Consider the following 23,154-nt stretch of genomic DNA (forward strand, 5'->3'; position numbering starts at 1 on the left):
CACAGAGTATTTTTACTAAAGTAAGATAAAAAGAAATCTGTCTGTGGCTGGTTAGTTACTCAATCAAATGGTAATTCTGATGCTATGTAGATAGTGGTGCTGGAACAGAAGAATATCTAAAACATAGAGCACACCGTCTGATATTGTGGCCGAGGCATGACTATCTGTATCTAATTAAAATTAAATGGAATCAACTTTACAGGTTTTTCAGGCCACTCTCCTTATCTGTTTACTCCCTCTTTTCTCATATATAGGTTTCCCTCAATTGCTAGACATTTGGTGTGGAATTGCCTAGGTGAATTAATTAAATTGTTTTTATTCAGAATGAACAAAGAGTTTAATACGGATAGATGCAGTTTATTTTCTTTGAAAGTTTCATACTTGGCTGAATATTCACTTTCTGTTTGGTTCCAGGTCTTCCCCGTTTTTGGAAGACTGTGCTAGTTTGGTGAGTATTTGACAATTCAAGTTTCTTCTACATAAAAGGCATCAGAATGACATTTCCTAGGAAAATTCGTGCTGCGGGCACAGGCTGTGTGACAGTGAAAAGACAATATTGGGTGCTCTGGCTCCATCCTTTCTGTCCCCTTTCAGAACATGTTTTAAATCTATTAAAGACATTTTTCTTTATCGTGAAAGTTAATTTTGACTCTCATAGATCGACAGATCAGTCATTTGTTTTGGTGATGAGCACTTTTGCAATATTTCTTGTGTAGAGCTAGCGAGAACCTGACAGTACTTCTCCTAACAGTTGAGAAGACTGAAGTGTTGAAAACAACTTGTCAAATATAAAAGCAAGAGCCCTAGATCTCTGAGAAAGCACATCTTTGCTCTTACAGTCAAGGCTGGCTCTCAGTAGGGCATATCTACCCTGCCTTTCTGGCCCTGTCCATGAGCACTCTGGATCTCTGCAACAGGGCAATGTAATGAACCAGCCGTTGGTGTTACCTGAGAGTGAAAAGAGAAAGACACACAATGAACCATGAATCACAGGAGCTTGGGATGTGAACACTGAAAGGGAGGATGGCTGATTCTAACGAGCCTTGAATAAGCACCATATGACTGCTGTGAAGGTAGGAGATCAGGGGTAACTGAAGATTACCCCTGATTGCTTACCTATGCAGTTTACCATTGATGTTAGGATACACTACATACCCAGATTTGAACCTCACAATCTTCTTCTGTAGCGTTCCAAAAAGTGCTACATGAGATGCATTCAATGAATACATTCAAAGGTGAGGCAGAATAAGGGTTGACTGGAGCAGACTGCATTAGGAAGATTTCCTGAAATAAACATGACTCATGAAATCTTTTTTTTTTTTTTTTTTTTTTGAGGTGGAGTCCTCCTCTGTCACCCAGGCTGGAGTACAGTGGTGTGATCTTAGCTCATTACAACCTCTGTCTCCTGGGTTCCAGCAATTCTTGTGCCTCAGCCTCCTTAGTAGCTGGGATTACAGGCGCCTGCCACCACGCCTAGCTTTTTTTTTTTTTTGTATTTTTAGTAGAGACAGGGTTTCACCATGTTGGCCAGGCTAGTCTTGAACTCTTGACGCCAGGTGATCTGCCTGCCTCGGCTTCCCAAAGTGCTGAGATTACAGGAGTGAGCCACCAGGCCTGGCAGTGATTCATGAAATCTAACAGAACAGAAGAGGTAGAATATTTGGGGATAAAGGGAAATATGCAAGAGGAAGGGAGAGTACATTTTCTTTCTTATTTATTGAGAGTATATCATGCACCTAACCCTGGAGACGGTGTTTAGGGATGAAGAGTAACTGAGGTAAGTTGGTGAAAGGAATGGTCCTGTCGTGAAGGAGGTTTCAATCTTACGGGGTGCCTAGGCAAGTTGAAGTCAATTATAAGAGTGGGAGAATGTTCATTTGAGCAATTGTAGGGCACTAACCAGTTGATTATTGGATGTGAGTTATTAATAGAAAAATCTTCTAGGAGACATTGGCAACTAAGTTAAGGCTTAAAGGAAGGGAAGAGATAACCTGGGTAGCCAGGGGCTCTGGCTGCCATGTGGAAAAGTTTGGATGTACATTTCATCTTACATCCCCCTTACAGAGGGAAATAGGGACGCAGTGAAAGATCCTAAGCCAGGAATTGATAGGATTAAGTTTGCATCTTAAAGGCGTTACTCTGGTTACAGAAGAGACAATGGATTGGAGAGAGACAAACTGAAGGTATGGATAGTTTGAAGACTGTTGCGGTCATCTAAGCAATCAACGAGCCAAGCCAAGGTCCCGATGGAGATACAGGAGTGTGTGCGAATTAATGAGATGGACAGGAGACAGAATCGCAGCAGTGCATAAGGCTTGTAAAAGAGTGAGGCAAGACTAACTCCTAGGTTTCGGGTTTTGGCCATGGGATAGATGACGCTGCGTGTCCTGAGCTGGACAACACAGGAAGAGTTGTGGGTTTCAGAACAGGAGGGGTAAGACAGGAAGAGGCAACAAGATTTTCTTTTCTTTTTTCTTTTCTTTTCTTGTTTAGTTTTTCTTTTTCTTTTTTTTTTGGAGACAGGGTCCTGCTCTGTCACCCAGGCTTGAGTGCAGTGGCCTGAACATGTTCACTACAGCCTTGACCTCCCCAGCTCAAGTGATCCTCCTGTCTCAGCCTCCCAAGTAGCTGGGACTACAGGTGCTTACCACCATGCCTGGCTAAATTTTGTATTTTTTGTAGAGATAGGGTTTCACCATGTTGCCCAGGTTGATCTTGAACTTCTGACCTCAAGCAGTCTGCTTGCCTTAGCCCCTTGATTTTCTTAAATTCAAGATTCTTGTGAGATATTCATGTGGAGATGTCTTACAGGAAGTTAGTAATGATGGAATGGCAAAGAGCTGAGCTTATGAGAAAGGGACGTGGATTTGAGGGTGATGAGAAGGGTCGGAAAAGACTTTGAAGAGATACGGAACCAAATGATGGATTCAGGAATGTAATTTATGCTAATGTAGAGTTATTGGAATTATAGAGAGGAGAGGTTGATATTATCAGTGTCTGCTTATATTAATCCCTAAGAATCAGAACTTTAATGAGGCTTAAAGAAAAGTTTAGGAGGAAGCAGTGGTGCTAATTAGACTCAAAGCTACAAACTGGAACAGGAAAGACATCTCATATTGTTGCTGTCAGTAATTTTACTTAAGCCATTTGCTTCTAGATAACATCAAACTTCCACCTGTAAGGTGAGGATAGCAGCCTGACCCACAGCACTGTTTAAAATTGATCATAACATACCTTAAAATGATCACCAGTCTTGATCATTTCAGGAGTTCTTCACTGCATTTGATACGGGATTTCTAAAAATAGTGTTTCATTTGCCCAACTAGGACCATTCATATTTGTAAGGTACTTGACATTGTATAAACACCTTCAAAGACATTACATCATTGGATTCTCTCAGTAATCTAGTGAAATAGACAAGAGAGTCATTATTATTCTTTCAATTTTACAGATGAGAAAACTGGGGCTGTAAGAGGTGAAATGACTTGTCCAAGATAAGTCACCATCTAGTAAGTGGCAGATCTGGAAATCTATCTAGTTAAGGCATCTGGACTACAAATATGATTACAGTTTTTACCACTGTTCCATAACAGTCCATCACTTAGTCTTTGGATTCAGATTAAATGATTTAACTAGATCAGCTGGACTATTCAGATTAGCAAATGTATGAGACAATCAGCCACACGCAAGCCATTGGGTAAGGTATTGGAGAGACACAATGACAAGTACAAGACATCTTTGGGAACTGAAAATCTCCTTGAGGCACATAAAAGTGATCAATTGCAAATAGTAATAGAGACATAAAATGATAGCAATAATCCAAGACATCTTTAAAGGTTGGGGATGGACCCTCAGTACTCTATAGATTCAGAGAGAAAGTCATTTGCACAAACTTCGTGGAGGAAGCATGACTTGAATTTAGCCTAGGAGATAATCAGAGAGAAAAATGAAAGCAGCTAAGGCCAGGACACACACAGGGCACAATGGCAATGAGAAGGGACAGTCAAGATTGCTTGACAGGGAGTAGAACCAGTTGGTTGGAACAGATGTTTTACGCAAAGATGTTTTGTTGAAAATTCTGTAGAGGTAAAGTGGGCAGTTGTTAAAGAGCTTTGAAATATTAATCTAAGAGAGTTAGTAAAGTTTTTTTTTAACCTGCGTTGTTTTATCAGATTCGTTGTTTTTTGTTTGTTTGTTTGTTTGTTTGTTTGTTTTGAGACAGAGTCTTGCTTTGTTGCCCAGGCTGGAGTGCAGTGGCATGATCTCAGCTCACTGCAACCTCTCCCTCCCAGGCTCAAGCGATTCTCATGCCTCAGCCTCCAGAGTAGCTAGGGTTACAAGTGGGCACCACCACACTCGGCTAGTTTTTTTATTTTTCAGTAGAGATGAGGTTTCATCAGATTGGCCAGGCTGGTCTCGAAATCCTGACCTCAAGCGATCTGCCCGCCTTGGCCTCCCAAAGTGCTGGGGGTTACAGGCGTAAGCCACCATGCTTTGCCAAGATTAGTTTTTAAAAAATCACATGGTTAATTCAGTGGAAGATTTCTGAAACTTCATGTACTGATTGATTCATTTGTTAAAAATTAATCTCATTTTGTTGTTCAGTTTCCTAACCACAATGAGGGAAAATCTTCCGTCCCCCTCTATTAGAAATCAACTGCATTTAAGTAATAAAAGTTAAACATAGAATTGATGTGCTATTTTCTACTAAATTGCTGAGGTTTTCAAAAAGCAACCTGCTGAGGATCTTTGGAGAATGTTTCATCTGCTAATGGAGAACCTCCCTTCTTTGGGGACTTTCCTGAGAATTTCCTTGAGGTTAGCTCTCATTGCATTCAATGGATCAAGTACTAACACATTGAAAAAGACAACTTTTTCCAACAAGGGAAAGCAAATGTCAAAAACTGACAAAAGAAGTCAGAAAATGTGGCAATTCTTTGGCTTACAGTTAGAGAAGATGATGGCATCCGACATTTTAAGCCACCTGTTTAAAGCACACACACATCCCAGTACTTAAGGAAGCTAAAGCTGAGGCTACTTTAAATCTTATCAAAACCACTATCAGAAAAAGATGACAAAAAATACTGTATGTTTACTGATAGCTCTAGTCACTATTCATGTCTGACAAATTATATAGCCAGTAGACAACTTTGGGTTATCTCCTGGAGATATCAGTGATGTTACCACATTGGCGATGGCTTAGCCTGAACAGTGAGAAGAGGCTAAAGACTTCTGTACCGACGTCTGATTATGTAATATTCGACGTGTGCCAAAAACTTCTAATCAGGATAAATGAGTTCTGAGCAGTGAAAAGAAAAATGCATTACCTGTGCTAGCATAGATCCTGAGACGCTTATCGGGAAACACATTTCATGGTCTCAAAAGAGCTCTGTGGTTCTTCTTGGAAAGGCGAGTACTTTCCAACTAGACAAAGGTTTCAGTATTACTTGGTGCAACTGAGTCAGGCACTGTTTTGAAAGTAAACTGAGTAAAAGTAACATTCATTTATACAAATTGCAAATCCTTCTGATTCCACGGAAGAGCTAATTTCCACATTCAGAACACATGTGAATTCTTTGGCAGGATACGCTTCATTCTACTCCAGCATGAAGTTAAATTAAATCATCCAGAGTAACCAATCTGGGGAACTGTCTTTTTAAAACACTATTTTTTTCTTCTTCTTCTAACAGATCTGGGTCCTATAATACAGGTAATATAAAGATTTCGACTTGAACTACATAAACAATCTTTCAACCACAATGGACCAACAGTAATTCTGAGTGAAGAGATTTATTTCTTGATATATATGTTTTTATTATTATTGTACTTTAAGTTCTAGGGTACATGTGCACAACGCGCAGGTTTGTTACATACCTATACATGTGCCATGTTGGTGTGCTGCACCCATTAACTCGTCATTTACATTAGGTATATCTCCTAATGCTATCCCTCCCCCTTTCCCCCACCCCACAACAGGCCCCAGTGTGTGATGTTCCCCACCCTGTGTCCAAGTGTTCTCATTGTTCAATTCCCACCTATGAGTGAGAACGTGCAGTGTTTGGTTTTTTGTCCTTGCGATAGTTTGCTGAGAATGATGGTTTCCAGCTGCATCCATGTCCCTACAGAGGACATGAACTCATCCTTTTTCATGGCTGCATGGTATTCCATGGTGTATATGTGCCACATTTTCTTAATCCAGTCTATCTTGATGGACATTTGGGTTGGTTCCAAGTCTTTGCTATTGTGAATAGTGCCGTAATAAACATATGTGTGCATGTGTCTTTATGTGCGATTTATAATCCTTTGGGTATATACCCAGTAATGGGATGGCTGGGTCAAATGGTATTTCTAGTTCTAGATCCTTGAGGAATCGCCACACTTGGCTCTGGGATAACTTGTATGTATATTTTCATTGTAAGTGACTTTGAACCTTTGGTATCTGGCCTCTAGAGTTTTGGTGGCTGTGTTTATTTTCAGAAATTTTCTTATGCTACTAACAATAGGGTTATCTGAGATACAACTGAATCTTTTGTGCTAGCAAAATAAAAATAAAAATAAAAATAAAAATAAAAATAAAAAAATAAAAAACTAAAAAAAATCACATCTTGGACCAGTTCTGATCTGTGGGCTGCCAGTTTGCAACCACTGATTTAGTTCTAAGTGAGTTACTCATGGACATATAATTCGTTGGTGACAGAGGTAGATCAACAACAGACGTTCCCCTAATTTTTAGCCTTAAATTTTCCCCATCATATCATGCTCCCAATTTTATTTTATGTATTTCTTCTCAATCAAATGGCTCTGTACCATTAAATTGTGTTTTTAGGAAAATCAAATCTATCTGTTTTCCAGGTTGATTTCTTTCAATAAAACTTGGATTTATAAAAATGCTCATTGCCTTTCTTCTATTTCATAGGAAATGTTGAAAGGGCTTCATGCTTGATTTTAAGTTAAGATAATAAAGTCACAAAAGACATCAAAACAATGTGTGAGCAAATGTCTCTGCCTGCTGTCGTCACCATTTTTATTTCAGTAATTGCCTGAAATCAATGCTTTGGTGAAGGAGAATGCAGGCGGACTAAAAATGGAAATGCGCTGCAATAATTCCGTAGCGAATTATTCACATTGTGAATACTGTTGGTTATCCACCCAACACCTGTGCTCCTGTACTCATTAATTAAGAACCTAATTATACATTCACCCTTCCCTCTGATGACTAAGGAGCAGATGACTTCCTTCTACACTGTGGGAGCAGATCATGCTTAATCTGGGACAGTAAGTGCAGGCACTTCTCTGTTTTCTCTTATTGGCCCAGGGGTAGGTCTATAGTAGTAGACCCAACAGACTGATGGGGGCACCTACACCCAGTGCTTGAGGGAGAGCTTTCTCTCTTGCTCCAGCCAGATATTAACAAGAGAGCTTTGTAGTTCTAATTGCCATGGGCAGCCACCTGATGACCATGAGGGTGACCAACCTTAAGGTGAAATTGATGCCTGTAGGGAGGTAAGACAGAAAGAAACACAGTCTTTGTTGACATGATTGTGCTGACGATCATACTGAGCCTGGAGTCCTCCTTTCACTCTCTGAATTTGCAGTTATGTGAAATAGTACATTTCCTTGAGATTTAAGCTAGTTGATGCTGGAGCTTTCTATCACCTGCTGCTGAAAAGATCATTGCAGACATTCTAAAGCTGCTAGAAGAGTGTGAGGAAAGGTGTGTCCACTTGTTTTGCCTTCTCCTCTGTGTGTACAATGGAAATCTGCAGTGCAGGAATGATCTTAACCATGTAGAAAAGCACTGGTGCGGGAGGCAGAAGCCTGGATTCCAGTTTGGGCCCCGGCATATTTGTGTTTTCTATGATGTTGGATTAAACACTTAGCATCACTTAGCTTCTTTTTTTTCTTTTTCTCTTTAAATGGGCATAAAAATAGCAGCCCCAATTACCTTATAGGGTTTCTGTAAGAATAAAATAGGATAATGTCAGTGAAACTGCTTTGAAGAGTATAGGCTTTCTGTCTCTCTCTCTCTATAATATATATATAATGTTTATTTATATATAATATATAAATATATAATATATAAATATAATATATAATATATAAAATATAATATATAGTATATTATATATAAAATATAATATATATTATATATAAAATATAATACATATAAAATATATATAAAATATAATATATATAAAATAAAATATATATAAAATATAATATATAAAAATATAATATATTATATAAAATATAATATATATAAAATATAATATATTATATAAAATATAATGTATATAAAATATAAAATATTATATAAAATATAATGTATATAAAATATAAAATATTATATAAAATATAATATATAAAATATAATATATAATATATAATGTATAATATATAATATATAATATATAATATATTATATAATATATAATATATAATATATTATATAAAATATAATATATAAAATATAAAATATCATATATAAAATGTAAAATATAATATAAAATGTATATTATATATAAAATATAATATGTAATGTATATTATATATAAAATATAATATGTAATGTATATTATATATATATATATTTTTTGAGATGGAATCTCGCTCTGTTGCCCAGGCTGGAGCACAGTGGCGTGATCTCGGCTCACTGCAAGCTTTGACTCCCGGGTTCATGCCCTTCTCCTGCCTCAGCCTCCCAAGTAGCTGGGACTACAGGTGCCCACCACCAGGCCCAGCTAATGTTTTTTTACTTTTTTAGTAGAGACGGGATTTCACTGTGTTAGCCAGGATGGTCTTGATCTTCTGACCTCATGATCCGCTCGCCTTGGCCTCCCAAAGTCCTGGGATTACAGGCATGAGCCACTGTGCCCAGCCTCAATATAGATATTTTGAGTGTTAATCACCCACTCCTATGAGACAGGCTCTTTAAATATGTTTCTGATGAAATCATCACAACAAATATTGCAGGTGAGTGGTGGTATCCCCAGTATACAAGTGGGGGAAACTGAGCCTCAAAAAGCCTAAATACTTTGCCCATGGCCACCCAGATGGCAACCAATAGAAAGAGCATTCCAATCTGGGTCTATCTGACTCCAAACTTGTACTTCACCCACTATGCATCCTATGTAGTGTGATGAGCTGTGGTTGGAAAGGCCTGTCAAAATCCTAGATGCAATTAAAATGGGCACCAGGAATTGCTATTACACCTTGAACACCTCCTCTCTCCCGGCTCTGTGCTTGACCTCCCCAGTCTCATTTGCTCCCCTCAACAGCCTTGGGAGGTAAGGCATTACTATCCACATCTTATAAATGAGAAAACGACGTGCAAAGTTCAAATATCTTGCCCAAAGTTGCATAGTAGGCAAGTGATTGAGACAGGATTCAGACCTTTATCTAGGTCTCCCAAAGTCTTAATTGAACCCATTACCTCCTAGGTTGGAAAAGAAGCAGGTGATGTGGGGGCCAAGGAAAGAGATCACTATTATAGAGGTGTAAGCGTGAGTGTGGCTGGGGTTTGAAGTCAAATGTACACAGGACAGCGCTGCTGTAATCAGTGCTGGCCACCTGGGTTGCTACTCTCTAATAACACCAATAGGTAGTAAATAGTTGTTACTCTCTAATGGCACTAATAGATAGTAAATAGATGTAATGGCACTAATAGTAAATAGATAGTAAATAATAGATAGTAAACTCTAATGGTAAACTCACGCTTACCATTGAGGTGTAAGCATGAATGTGGCTGGAGTTTGAAGTGAGACGTACACACAACAGCAGTGCTGTATCAGTGCTGGCTCCCTGGGTTGTTACTCTGTAATCCCGTGTCAGCTTTCCTATAGGGACAGAACTGTTTTGCACAGCCCTACCCCAGTCAGTGTGGTGCAGGGAGGCCCCAGCAGGAGAGACCAGAGAGGGCCAGCAAGTCTGGGAGAGACCTGAACAACAACCAGGGACATTTTTCCCATGAGAAAAGCAACCAGAAACTGATAATCCCCGAGCCTATCACATGCTAATAATTTTTGATACAAATAGTTTTCAAATTGATCACTGCCTTAAGCAATACACTAAATGTACTTCAAAAGTTTTTAGTGACTTGGCATCCTGGTTGTGCACAGGTACATTATTCTGTGATAGCAATTGTTTAGTCTGTCTTTCCCTAATGCCGGACAATTTGCAATCACTCTGGCTCCCAAGGCATTTTTCTTCCAGCATTCTTTCTCCTTCCTAATTTGGGCATCTGATTTGCTGTAGTCTGAGAAATCGAGTAAATGCAGTTGTTAGAATTGCATGTAAAATAGGAATCAATGAAGTCTGTGCAACTAGCAGTGTGGTGGATGAGATTTGGTAAATAAAATCTGATGAGGGCTCTGTGGCTGCAGGGATTTTGGGAGATTGGGTAATCAGTTGCATTCCATATGATAGGGCTTTCCTGAAGACTGACCAAAAGAATTCATGAGGTCACTGGGTCCGACCCTCTCATGCAGTATATGAGAAACTATGACTCAGCTAATAACAGTGGCCAATATTTATTGAGTACTTATGATGGTCGAAGCAATACTGTACACGCATGATCTCATTCACTCCCCCCTCCCTGCCATCACAGCTCTGTGGACTAGAGATTGCTACGCTCATTTCACAGATGAGAAAACAGAGGCACAAGAAGGTTAACTAACTTGCCCAAAGTTACACGGTTCATAAGTAGTTGAGAGAGAGCTCAAATCCACACAGCCTGGTTGAGCAGGGCCATTGTAACCACTGTGGGCAACTGGAAGTGACTTGCCTGAGGCCAATCAGGAAATCAGAAATCAGTGAAGTGTAAAGATGAGAATTCAGGCCAGACGAGATTATCAGCCTAGGAGTTGTAAACGGTGCCTTGATGTCTAAATCCGGTGTCACTACACACACACAAACACACACACACATATGCACACAAACACACACACACAATACACAATCATGCTGGTTTACAAACTTCCCAAAGTTATCTGTCAAATCACCTAATATCCCCCTTCACTCTTTCTTTATACCACGTTATAGTGCTTTTTACTACAGGTGAGTAAAGGATTAGATGGGATTTTGGCTGTTTGGAATTCTGCTCTTTGCAAAATGACCAATGAAAATTTGAGAAAGAAAACACCAGGAGAAACCATCCTGAGGATTAGCTTCATAATGAGAAGCCAAAATCAGTGTGTAAAAGTTTTTATTAGGTGAGTAAATTTAAACATTTTTAAGAGGATATTTCTAATCAAACATTTATCAGCAGTCAATTAAGACTTTCCAGTCTTTTCCAAAGCCTTGTGATTGAAGATCCCTCAAATTACTACCTTTTTTTTTTAAATCAAATTTTAAAAAGTAAAGGCAGGATTTGTATCAGGACTTCTCCCTCTTCTGAGGTTGTCTCAGCAGGGGTTGTCTTAAGTGTCTGCTTTACTGTGTCAACCCTATACACTTATTTGTCAGAGATAAAGTAAATGGTATAGCCTGCAGTTCTGAACAGACACCTCACCAAAGATCTGCAGATGGCAAATAAGCATATAAAAGGCGGTCCATGTCATCTGTCCTCAGGGAAATGCAAATTAAAACAACCATGATAAACCACTACACACCTGTTAGAGATGCTAAAATCCAGAACACTGAGCCCTCATTCACTGCGTATGGAAATGTAAAGTGGTCCATTTGCAGCCACTTAGGAAGACAGTTTGGTGGTTTCTTACAAATCTACACATACTCTTAAATTTTTTTTTTTTTTTAAGAGATGAGGTCTTGCTTTGTTGCCCAGGCTGGTCTCAAACTCCTGGGCTCAAGCGATCCTCCCACCTCAGCCTCCCAAAGCGCTGGGATTATAGGAATGAGCCACTATGACTGGCTAAAACCAAATATATCCTTACCATGGATCCAGCACTCATGCACCTTGGTATTTGTCCAAAGGAGTTGAAAAATTAAGTCCACACAGAAACCTGCACACAGATGTTTACAGAAGTTTTATTCATAATTGCCAAAACTTGGAAGCAATCAAGATACCCTTCAGTAGACGAATGGGTAAGTAAATAGTGATCCATCCAGACAACAGGATATCATTCAGCGCTAACAAGAAATAAGCTATCAAGCCACCAAAAGACACTGAAAAACCTTAAGTGCATATTACTAAGTGAAAGAAATGCATCTGAAAAGGTTGCACTCTATGTGACATTTTGGGAAAGGCAAAACTATGGAGACGGTCAAAAGATCTGTGGTTGCCAGGGGTTGGGGAAGGAAGGGAGGAACAGGTGGAGCACAGGGCACTTTCAGGTAGTGAAACTATTCTGTATGATACTACAGTGATGGACACACGCCATTGTACATTTGCCCAAACCTACCGAATGTAGAACACGAAGAGAGAGCCCTCATGTGCACTGTGGACTCTGGATGATGACGGTATGTCAGTGTCGGTTCATCCATGTAACAAACAGACCACTCTAGTGGTAGATATTGTTAACTGGGGAGACTGCGGGTGTAAGGGATCAGGGAGCATATGGGAAATCTCTGTGTCCTCTGTTTGTTGTGACCCCAAAACTGCTCTGAGTAAGGTCTATTTCAAAAAAAAAAATTTCCTCAGAAGCTTTTATGAATAGCTCAGAAGCTCTCTACTGTACAGGATAATTATTGCTGTTGATAAAAATTTCATTTAAGTTTGCAACTCTGCAAGGTTTCATTTTGGCAAATCAACATTTTGCATCAGTAATGCGTATTTCTTTAGACTTCATTTACTGGTGTTACAATTTTGCAAAGATTTCCAGTAGAGCATTTATTTGATCACATATGCATACATACATATATGCGTGTGTCCACATGTATGAATGCATGTGTCTGAATTTGTACATGTCTTTACAAACACATACATACATGTGTGCCCACTGTATTAGATCTCTGGTGGTCACTGACTATTTACATGCAAATTTTGTCTGTCTCAGTTGTGGTCAATGGTAGTAGCAAACAGAAATCAGGATGTGTGAATTAGGTTATGTGTAACCATTTGCCATTTGCACTGTAATTAATTTTATATTCCATGAATCAACAGTATGTAAAACACCCTCTCTCATTGTCCCTGGAATCTAGGGCTTCTGCTCTGTGACTCCTGGCGGTGGGACTTCAAATCTGTTAACAAACCAGAACAGGAAGTCCTGGCCAGGGCAATGGGGCAGATACTTGGGTACAGCAGCACTTAGACCAGTCCAGGCCACTTCCTGTGCAAGCCTGGGAACCGCATTCCATCACGTGCTTTGTCTACCTGCTCTCCTTCTCTGAAGTTAGGAGAAAGAGAGAGAGAGAGAATCAGCCTGCAGGAGAGGAATCCTCTGTAGACACATGCTCGGATGGTTCCCAACCTTCAGGAGTTCAGTGGCTGATTCATGCATGTATTTGGAGGTGCCTTATCTAATTATAACTACATGGCTGTAACTGTCTTCTTTCAGCCAGTGTGCCTATCCAAGTTTCCATCTCTGTATCTGCTCTAACAGATCTTTCTAAAATAACTTTCACCATCACATACAAATGTTCACTTTGAAACCTGATAATTAAGTCCACGGAGCACTAGCTGATGTATTCACTATTTTCCAGTTGGAGTTCTGTTCAAGATATCATTTCATAGCATTGCGGTTTGTTTTGATGGGAGAGTGGGAACATTTATTTGCTTTGTGAAGTGAGAGGAGGCACCTAAATGCAAGATACATCTGATAGTGGGGAACATGGGGGGGAAGCGCTCCAATAACAGTTATAAATAGTAGTTGCTATTTATCGATCATCTACCATACATCAAACTCTATGCTGGGGGCTTTGCATACATTATCGTAATCATCCCAAAGACTGTATAAGGAGGGCTGTGTTGTTTCCACTATATGGATGAGGAAACCAGGACTCAATCCTTCTTGGCTATGAAACATATTTTTTGTTTTCTTTTTTTTTGAGACAGAGTCTCACTCTGTTGCCTAGGCTGGACTGCAGTGGCGCGATCTCGGCTCACTGCAACCTCTGCCTCCCAGGTTCAAGCTATTCTCCCCACTCAGCCTCCTGAGTAGCTGGGATTGCAGGTGCGCTCCAGCACTCCTGGCTAATTTTTGTATTTTTGGCAGAGATGGGGTTTCACCATGTTGGCCAGGCTGGTCTCGAACTCCTGACCTCGGATCATCCGCCCGCCTTGGCCTCCCAATGCGCTGGGATTACAGGCGTGTGCCACCGCGCCTGGCCCATATTTTTTTCAAAGGAGGCTTTAGACATAGAAAATTTGATACATGGATTCAGATTCTCAGAGTTTAATGTGGATTTTGGAAAATCATTCCTCGAGTCTGTTTTTCCCACAACTCTTTTGTATTTAGAATTTCTATTGGATCCGATTTTACAAATGTGCTGAATGCACCAAAATTTTACTAAACAATGTACCTTTATTGTTTTCAGTGGAGCATGGGATTAAGAGTGTGGATCTCTAGAATCCAACTTCCTGGCTTTCAATTCTGACCATGCCACTTCCCTGCTCTGTGAACTGGGACACAGCAACTAATTTCTCTGTGCTTTCATGGTCTGGTCTATAAAATAGGAAATTATGGCTAGCACCCTCCTCAATGAACTGTGATGAGGGTGAAACGAGTTCACGTGAGCCACGTTCTCAGAACTGTATTTGGTATATGGTAAGCAACATGTTAAGTAGGTTATTTTTATTTTAATTCACAGATTTGGTTCCCCAGTTCCTTCCAAGCTACTGGAATGTCCCTCTTCCAAATGTAAATGTGAACAAGGGAAAATACATTCTTTAATACATGCCTTGTTGCATTTTGAATGTTCAGTTGCCATTGAGAACATATCCCTTCGTTATAAAAGGAAGTACTAAAGAAAAAGAGCCTGTGGTCCTAAAGGGCCCCCCAATCTCAGACAGCTGATTAGCTGGATTATCTCGTCAAGGTTGTGAGAGGAGTGGAAACAACAGGAGCTTCCAGGGCCATTTCATTGCTTTTGTTAAATACGATGAAAATTGACCAACTAGTAGCCCATGGCAATAGGTTAGTCAAACTGAGACTTGACTAAGAGGCTGATCATAATAATGTAAGGAGAAAAATGAGCAAGACATTTGAATGGCAAGGTTGTGTGGGTGGCAGGCTTGTTGTTGAGGTAACTGATGTTATAACTTTATTGCAAGCTTATTTCAGTCAAGTGAAATATCTCCATGACAAGCCAAGACAGAGCTCTGCAACAATAGACGCTTACTGTTCTGTTCGTTCATTCTTTCTCTTTCATTCTTTCTCTCTCCCCTTCTTTCCTTCCTTCCTTCCTTCCTTCCTTCCTTCCTTCCTTCCTTCCTTCCTTCCTTCCTTCCTTCCTTCCTTCCTTCCTTCCTTCCTTCCTTCCTTCCTTCTTTCCTTCTTTCTTTCTCTCTCTCTTTCTTTCTTTTCTCTTTTTCTCCTTCTTTCTCTTTTTCCTTCCTTCCTTCCTCTCTTTATCTCTCTTTCCATTTCTCCCTCTTCTCTCCCTTCTTACCTCCCCCTTCTTCCCATTCCTTCCTCCTTCACTTCTTCATTTCCTCAACTCCTCTTTTGAATTTTGGATAATCAGCTCTTCTATTTTCTTAAAATAAATAGCCATCGAAACAACTTTGGTAACACAGGCATTATAGGCAGCGACAAATGTGTAGGTGTTCATCTGCCACAAAGGTTAAAGAGCTTTAACTTTTCAATTGTCGGCTTGAACCCGATAATTCCTGTCAGCCCTGAATTGTGAAAAATGTATGGTAGATAAATTGTCTAAATGCATTAAATCAATGTAAGTAACACGTAGAGAATAGTGGAGAAAGTTTGGGCTAAAATGGCTGCACATAACAAAGAAACATTAAAAAAATGACAAGTTGAATGTAGTCTCCACTTCTTCATTAACTTTGTTTTGATGAATCTGTACCGACTTGTTAGAATTACCATTGCTGTAATATTGGAATGGTATAGTAAGAAAAACAGAGTGTAATTATTCAGTGCACTCAGAGACTTCTGAGACACCTCGCTTCATTTTTTTCTATAGAAGTCAGCAAATTCAGCATCGAACATTCTGACAGGGAAGAAATAAATCAAACCAAACAAAATTTAAAAACCTAACACAAGAAAATATCTTTTAATGTTTGTTTCTGTTGCCCTTTCCTCTATGATGATCTCACCTCTCAGGTTTTCCTCAGTTAGAAAGTATTTTAAATGAATTAAGGAGAGTCACAAACGAGATGTCAGAGCAAATTCTTACATCAGAAGTAATTATTTACCCACCTCCAAACTCCCTCAGATGTTGAACTGTTCAAAATCTGATTTATTTCTATCCTAGTCATCTTAGGAACTTGCGATCTTACTTTCTGAGCAATCACATAGAATGTATTTATTGCTTTAGTTATTACTTAAGACACATAACCCTCGCATGTCAGGGTTTTTTTTTTTTGCTTTTGGGGCAAAGACTTTCTCATGTGTAAATCTTATTTACTTGTGAGATGAGCAGTCTGGACTGTATCTTATGCTGATGTTTCTCCTTGCAACAGTCTCCTACATATCATAACAGGCTTCTCAATAGGTCTCTGTACGCCTTGACCTCTTTCTCACGTGCGTCTGTGCCCAGCAACATCAGGACAGCTTCCCATTGGCAGGGGCTGAGTGGTTGCCAGTAACTATACTTTTTTTCTGTCAACAAAAGGAGGAGGCAGTGCCGGCCCCGTTTGGGATTCAGCCCTCCTCTTGTGCTAATAATGTGATGTGTCATAAACTGGGCTATTCACACATTCACACCAGGAGCAACCGTAGGTTTGTTTTTCTTGGGAACCCAGGAGAAGTGACACTCTTGTCTGTAAATTCTCACCGAGTTACACATGACCTTGTTCACACCAGGACATGGTAGGGCTGAGGCTAGAAAGATGAGAAGAGAAGAAGAAGATTCTTGGATTGTGGTCTGGTCTCTCTTCCCTCTCTCCCACAGCCAAATCCCAGCAAAGGAGAAAGAGGCAGGCATAGCTCGAGGGTGAACATTTATGTTCACAATGAATGAGGCTCTCGGGAGGTCTAAAAATGTAACCCTCTGTCTAGAGAGAGGGGGAAACATTGGAGCGGCAGCTATGTCTTCTTTTATTCCCCGTTTGGAAACAGAGTTCAATCAATGCAATTGACTTCCACCCATGAATATCATATGTGCATTTTTCCAGGCTCTTAATTTTAAAGCCAGTGTTTGGAAATGTTCAGTGATGACATACAGGTGACATAGAAGCCAACGGCCAAGGTTGAATTTATCCCCGAGTTTTCAGGTCACCTGCTCACCGTTCCAAGTATCTGATTCCAAAGCAAATAGATCTGATTCCAAAGTGAAATATCGTATAGCTCTTAGGATCTCCTTTGGGGCATTTAAGCTAAGTCAAAGGACAAGAAATGATCTACTGCATGGGCTACCACTGCAGTCAAAGTCACTAAAATTTCTGGAGATGAAAATTTTATTTCATTTCTTTTGCATTAAATCATTCATAATGGGCCGGGTGCAGTGGTTCACGCCTGTAATCCCAGCACTTTGGGAGGCCGAGGCGGGCGGATCACGAGGTCATGAGATCGAGACCATCCTGGCTAAAGTGGTGAAACCCCATCTCTACTAAAAATTCAAAAAATTAGCCAGGTGTGGTGGCGGGCACCTGTAGTCCCAGCTACTCTGAGGCAGGAGGATGACGCGAACCCGGGAGGCTGAGATTGCAGTGAGCAGAGATCACGCCACTCTACTCCAACCTGGGAGACAGAGCGAGACAACATCTCAAAAAAAAAAAAAAAACAAAAAAACAACTCATTCATAATGGCTTTTCCCTTGTGAAGTTTTATGAAAACGACAACTATTTATTCGGATATGCAGATAAAACTCTAGTAATTTCTATTCTCTGCATAATCGTTACTAGGTCTTTCTGTGATACCGATCAGCTTCATTCATCTGAAAATACCTGACAGCTGCTGTGACCAGAGTCAGCTCCCTGGGCCTCAGTTTCTCCATTTGGAAGAAGGTGATGTGAAACTATTGATTTATTAAATATTACTATCTTTTTTATTCATAAAAGTAGAGAATTACTATGAGGAGTGCTAGTAACAATGTATTCAGAAGACTTCCCTGGGCAAAATATCTAGAATATTAATTCCATATTGAGAGAAAAATCTATTCATCTACACCCCACTACTTCCACTTTATGCCTATTTGGTAGAGATGGGGAATGAGAAGCTACATTTGACTTATGAGACCTATTAGTTTAGAGAAACTTGTATTACGTGAAATTTTTATGAACCGACCTCCTCCTTGTACTGATGCTGTTTTTTAAACTTGTTTATTATGGAAACTAGTGGATAGAAGGCCTGGATGATTTCATGTTCTCTATAATAAATCAGAGTTATTAATCACCATGGTGTGTGGTGTAGTTGGTTGCAGTTTTCTCAATCAAAGAGTGAAACAAAGTAATTTTTATATGCTATTTTTAGGCATTTTTGGCTCTATAATGAATACTATTTTCAATATAAAACAGTAATTCAGAAAACAAAGCACTGTATTTTTGTGACTCTGGGCTATTTCATCTCCCTCAAAGCAACCTATGTTATAAGTTCTTATCTTTAGAAGTTGCGTTCTTGCAAGGCTATTCTACAAGAATGCACACTTTGCTTAGACTCAAATCCATATGACATATTCAATTCATTATGTTGGGATTGATACTAAAAAATGTCAAATAGTTATTGGATAATTACATATCATTAGAAGATAATGCTTTTCCTTTAGCTTAACATTATTTAACAATTTTTTGACTGCTATGTTTGAAGTTCTTGAGTTACAATTTTTAACCTAGATACTCCTCTAAAGCTTTTGAGATGGCTTTTAAAAATGTTTGTGAACCAGGTATGGTGGCTCACACCTGTAATCCCAGCACTTTGGGAGGCTGAGGCAGGTGGATCATTTGAGGTCAGGAGTTTGAGAGCAGCCTGGCCAACATGGTGAAATATTGTCTCTACTAAAAATACAAAAATTAACCAGGCCTGGTGGCACACACCTGTAGTCCCTGCTACTCGGGAGACTGACCCAGGAGAATCACTTGAACCCGGGAGGTATAGGTTGTAGTGAGCCGAGATCGCACCATTACACTCCAGCCTTGGTGACAGAGCAAGACTCTGTCACACAAAAAAATAGAGTTTGTATAGTGCTTGAGAATTTAAATGGAGCACCAACTGCTGGTTATTGTGCTCATCTATATCTACATAACAGAACTCAGAAAGTCTCTAAGGAGAAAGAACACCATGCTTCTTGGAGCTATGCAATGAAGACTCCTTTCTCTATTCTTCTTGGGTATTTTGTGTTGTCAGCATTGAATTTGTTTCAATTAAGTGGGGAGTCACAAACTTCAGCTGGATTTCCCAAACTTGTTTGATCCTCACCTGGGGTGCCTTTAAAAAATAGAGTGCTTAACAAAGGCCTATGTTCAGAATTTTCATTAGAGAGTTTGCCCTTTAGGTCTAAGGCAGTACACAGGAGATTCTTAGGATCAAGCAGATTTGAAAATAGTGTCATTGAGGAAAGCCCAGGATCAGCTAATTCTGCATGATGATCTCATTTCCAAGAATGTACGAATCAACTGAGTTGGGCAAAAATAATGTTTAAAATAAAGAATGAAACACTCTACACAAATGCCATAACATTGGAAGAAAATTCATCTTTCCTTTTGGTCCTTGCAGAACTGTGTGTTTTTAGGAGCATATTGTCAATCTGCAGTATTAGGAACTATGAGACCGTGCAACGCTGATTCTCCTTACAGTTGCTATTGATGAAACAATTCCAGACTGGTTGTTAAAATGACCAAATTCACTCTTTCACTTGCCTCATGGTCCAGGTGCTTGGCAGAAATAGACCCAATGACCATTTTTAATTTCTGTTGCTAGTACTCCTATTTCGTTTATTATTGATAATATGGACACTGTCTGGGAGTGTTTTCAGAATTTTCAATCACTTGTAAAATTCTGGATTATGGTGGCTACGGGTGAAAATGGCTATATCTACATAGGTGACTTAGTGAATATGGAACTGTTGTTCTCAATGCTCCAGCCCTTCATTAGGAAATCATGGACAAGCTTGTTTTTCTTGCCTGGGTTTACCACAGCCAAGCCCACGTGGCTGGAGACGAAACTGCCTTCTTTAAAGCACACCAAAAAAGTTTACTGTATGTTTTCTCCTCAATTTTCACAATTTTATTGGTCTTTAATAAGCATTTTCTCAAGAGCTTGGCAGTTTCCAAATGTTTTAAAATCATTTTTTACTAGCGGCTTCCACGACACACCTGTGGAGTGGGTCTGTGCTCTCAGTCATGTTTTTATGGGACGTGTACAAGCAGAAACGCAAAGAGGAGAGACAGAATCCCACTTTTAAGCTCAGTGCCTTACTTTAACCCACAGGGAGAAAAGGGAGGACTTGCCTGCTCCTTCATGTTTGATGTGCTATGAGCAGCTTCAGTGATGTGGTTTCAACAGGCAGGTGCTTTCATTTCATTCTGTTTCTATTAAAAAACCTCCTCAGAAATGCAATTTATGGCAAATTTGGGAAAGTCGATTCTCCAACTCATAAGGATGAATTTATTGCTTAAAACCTAAGCTAAACAACACCAAACTTTAAAAAACTACCATGTAATTCTGGTTGTAGGGAATAAATCCCACAATATGATTTTTCAGTACGGATAGGTGACAAATTAACGTAATGATATAATGACTTGTGTACATCTATCCTTTACACGAAAGGTGTTTAATTTACTGAAATACAAGCTCATGATTAAGATCTAAGAATTTTCTTTAATAACTTTCTGATTCTTCAGCCCCCTTCCAATAAGCAATCCTTTACGTTTGGCCTATTTAAACTCTCACAAAAACTATTCATCGCAATTCTATGTGAGTTCTGAATATTTCTTTATTTAACCATCTCCAACTAAAAATTTTCTTTAGTCACAATTGCATCATTTATTGGGCATTTGAAAACATGAGTTTAAAGACCTAATAATCCCTTCATTCCCCTCTTTCTTTTACGACACTTCAGATACATAGTTGTTAGGAAGCGGAGTTATTAACTCTAAATTAGTTTTTTAAAAAAACCTAAATAAGTAGCTCTTCTAGTAAAATTTATAAGTTTGTAGAAAGCACGGATAGTCTGTCTTCTCCAATAAATATTTGAATTAAGTGATAGTAGTTTTTTGCTCATTAAAAAATGTTTTCAATAAGAAGCAATGTTTTGATAAATGGAGGAAAAAATTCAAATTACATAAAGCTTTGTAAAATTGTTTTCATTATCATATACATTTATTTTTAGAAGTCTGACTTTGTTATAGAACTATGTTATTTTTGTGATGTTAAAAGTTGAATTTATTTCTGCCTTAGTTAAACTAAATTTAAAACTGCTTTTTATGATTTGCTTTTTATGTAGAAGGTTAGAAAACAAACAGTCCAGCAAATGAGAGTTCAATGTCAATAAAAAATCTCTAATATGTATAATTAATAAATATTGAAAATATTTTTATTGTTAATAACTTGTTAATTGAGAAAATCAATTTTCTTTATCAGGGCAAAAATAAAAATTCATATTTAGAAAAATTTCATTTCTCTTTTCCTATTCATCTAGTCCATAGATCAAAAGCAATCAAAACATGTATTTTGGGGAAATATACAATTATGTGTGTGAATTTTGCTTTTATATAAAGGTAAAATGTAGGACAAAATAGGTTAAAGGAATTTTTGAATTTTTAAATGCAACTACACATATTATTAATATGTATTAGTGTATCTTACTTTGTGTCAATAATATTTTTACTTACTTCACACATCATGAAGATTTTATATTTATCTCAAATAATGAATTTCAGAATGATACAATAAAAGTTGACCTACATTTTAGAAATTATTTTACTGAATAACTTTTGATGGTGATATTGTAAGATAAGATAATTCCAGGGAAACACCAATAAACTAAACTTTCTTAAGAGGAAGTTGGTGAGGCTTTAATAAATTAAATAGAGGCAAATTCATTCCACGATATCTTTTAGAACAAGTATACTGCACTGAGATTAATTGTTCTCTTTTGTCTGCCTCTCTTTTAATTAATTTTAATTATCATCATCATCATTCAAAATTTGACATTCCTAATACATTGTCTTTCCACAGAACTTTCCTTGTACATCAAAGGATGGGTTGAGGGTGCTGTCGACCAATTCTATTCCTCCGATCTCTTCAAACGCAGAGTCGCCCAGGCTCTGACAGTTTTGGCACATGCATAAGGACTGGCTACTTTGCATTTTTTTTAATATGGCAGAAAATTCGAACTAATATTTTGACAATAAACACTGAAATGAGGGGCAATATTTCTTTAGATTTCATTGAATGGAAAAAGAATGAGAGAAAGGAAAATGGAAGTAATCTTCGACCTTGTAGAAAATGGGTGAGTTCCCTGGAACTAGGATCAGCTTTTACAACATCCTCCTCAGCCCTTCCTTGTACAGTGTAGGATTTTGGCTTTAAGGTAGAGATTTCTCTCAATATCATAGGATCTAATCGTTCAATGCATCATTCAAGAATGACAACAATAAAGATATAATTAGCCGTCATTGTAGTCAAGTTTACTACATTTCCCAGTAGGAAGCACATCTGTGTTTTTAGTCCCTGTGAAACTGAGGTCCAGTCTATAAGGGTGGATTGCACGCAGATCTTCCAGACGAGTGATTATTTTCTAGGGCAAAGGGATGGATCTTGCAGAGTTAGTTTTCCTGCAGTAATAAGCCTCATGGGATAAATCCAAACGCGCTAACCTTGTATCTAAGGAACCCGGAATGGTGAGTGTAACTGAGACCCATCTGGTAGCCGTGATTCAACACACACCTTAGCGGCACTACCCCAAAAAGAAACACGTTGAACCCTTCCAAAAACTCATTCTCAAGGCATGCACATGCAAACAAAGAGAACCCCAACACTCACAGTTCATTTGAATTCACAAGGGAAAATTTTCGGGATGATTGTTGCTTTGACGTTGTCTTACTGTTGCAGAAGGAAGTCAAACCTGTTTTTAATTGCAAAACCAAATGGTTTATGCATGGGCTCTGCATGCTTGTGTGAACATGTTGCTTTTATAACC

General features: G+C 38.8%; 1 long non-coding RNA gene across 1 annotated transcript; it reads right to left on the reverse strand.

Moving 5' to 3' along the window:
- Positions 1–299: 299 nt before the first annotated feature.
- LOC112632199 lies at positions 300–23,041 on the reverse strand. The gene is made up of 2 exons (XR_003121278.1): positions 22,998–23,041; positions 300–948 (listed from the first exon to the last, which is right to left on the reverse strand). It is a non-coding gene; the product is annotated as an uncharacterized LOC112632199 (long non-coding RNA).
- Between the last annotated feature and the right edge of the window lie 113 nt (positions 23,042–23,154).

The sequence above is a fragment of the Theropithecus gelada genome, chromosome 9 (genome assembly GCF_003255815.1).
Source record: "Theropithecus gelada isolate Dixy chromosome 9, Tgel_1.0, whole genome shotgun sequence".
Lineage (NCBI taxonomy): Eukaryota > Metazoa > Chordata > Mammalia > Primates > Cercopithecidae > Theropithecus > Theropithecus gelada.